The sequence below is a fragment of the Frankliniella occidentalis genome, unplaced genomic scaffold (genome assembly GCF_000697945.3).
Source record: "Frankliniella occidentalis isolate FOCC.00 unplaced genomic scaffold, Focc_3.1 Scaffold66, whole genome shotgun sequence".
Taxonomy (NCBI): domain Eukaryota; kingdom Metazoa; phylum Arthropoda; class Insecta; order Thysanoptera; family Thripidae; genus Frankliniella; species Frankliniella occidentalis.
Genome location: NW_026267196.1, coordinates 499,888 through 501,514, shown reverse-complemented (window position 1 = coordinate 501,514; position 1,627 = coordinate 499,888). Strand labels below are relative to the sequence as shown.

The 1,627-nt window shown below is 42.5% G+C and overlaps 1 protein-coding gene across 4 annotated transcripts in view; it reads right to left on the bottom strand.

Moving 5' to 3' along the window:
• LOC113216539 (uncharacterized) overlaps window positions 1–1,627 on the bottom strand; it is an 89,374-nt gene that overhangs the window by 68,577 nt on the left and 19,170 nt on the right. The gene's annotated exons all lie outside the window — the stretch shown is intronic.

The following is a 1,627-nucleotide window of genomic DNA, read 5'->3' as shown; positions in this document are numbered from 1 at the left end:
CACCGAAACGAGAAAAATAAGTTTTAAGATGCTTAATTAATTCAGGAGCACTAGTGGTCTTGCAAGGAAAGAGGGAACAATGATTCGAATAAATGTCACACACAAGCAAACAATGAGTAAAGCCATTCTTTTGCGTAAAGACGTGACAGTAGTCTATCATGACGTCATCAAAGATATCATTAGCACTACGGGGGTGGAGGAGACCAAATTTCTGGTTCGTGGCTTTAAATTGACCACACAAGGTACAAGATCTAACGTACTCTTCAATATCTGAGTACATATTGTGCCAAAAATAAAATAAGGAGATTGACATTTGCAGAATTTTAATACCAGAATGTACTGTTAAATCATGAAAATTCTGAAGAACAAGGGGAACTAATTTTGATGGAACAACTGTACGAGGAACTTTAGTATTTGTAACTAAAAGACCATTTTTCATTCTAAATTTTGGAACATAATGCAAGAATGCAGCAGGGGAGTTATCTCTAGCCAAAAGGGACTGAATAATTTTACCTAAGTTGGGATCACGTTGTTGACACTCAATAAATTTAGAAGTATTGGGAAAAGGGGCGATGTCTGAAGGAACCGGAAGGTGCAAAGAAGGAGGGGGAGGGGGGCGCAGTTCAGAGCGCACCGTCATCAAAGCAAAACCAAGTATATTGGCGGAGGGATTCTCAGAATTTATATTACCATCTTTTCCAAACAAATCATCAAAATCAGAATCATCCAGTAACATTTTATCACCAGTCGCTAACAGTTGAGCTGCAAAAGGAGACGATGGAGCAAATTTAGACCGCAAACAGGCCATTAATATCTCAAATTTAACAAAATTCCAGTCATTCCGAAGGAGTGTGAAAGCTAAACGGTGGCGCACTTGAGCGGGGTCTAACTCCGCTGCAATGAAACGAGCATTGTGTGGATTACTAGCTTTAGAAGCTTGAAGAGCATGCTCTAAAGATGCATAAGTGATTCCATTTAATTCTACTTGACACGGATATAAATGTGACAAAAAGCTATATTCATGCTTGAAACCTATAATCTTCTCTGCATTCGGATCATAGAGCAAATTTTCAAATTTTGGCGGGCTCAAGGCACGCTCAGCAGGCACAGAGGCAATTGCAGGTGGCACAGGGGGAGGAGGAGAGGCGGGACGGAGAGAAGGGGCGGGAGGAGGAGGGGAAAGAGGGGGTGGGACGGAGACGGCGTCGCGGAGTTCCGAACGAACTCGCATGCAATAGTCACCGAGAATGCTGCGGTCTGGGTGGTCGTACGGAAAACTACAAGGATATATTTTGCAGTTACATTTTCCAAAAAGTACATCAAACGGAGAATTGAAATCAAAAAGTGCACTATTTCCAGTAGACAATAATTGATTAGCCAAAATAGAACCAGGTTTAAATTTTGAACGTAAACATGCTAAGAGAATGTCCCACTTAACAGTGTCCCAATCGGGTCTCTGCTGGGAACGCAAAATACGCGAAGTGCGTCGGCCTCGGCCAAGACCGGCAGCAGGCACTTCTAGGGAGAAGCTGCGCCGAGCCGCTTGAAGAGCGTCGACGAGGGAAGGGTAAATTTGATCATTAAAAGTAACAAAGCAGGGAAAATCTGCAGAAAGATAACGAAATTC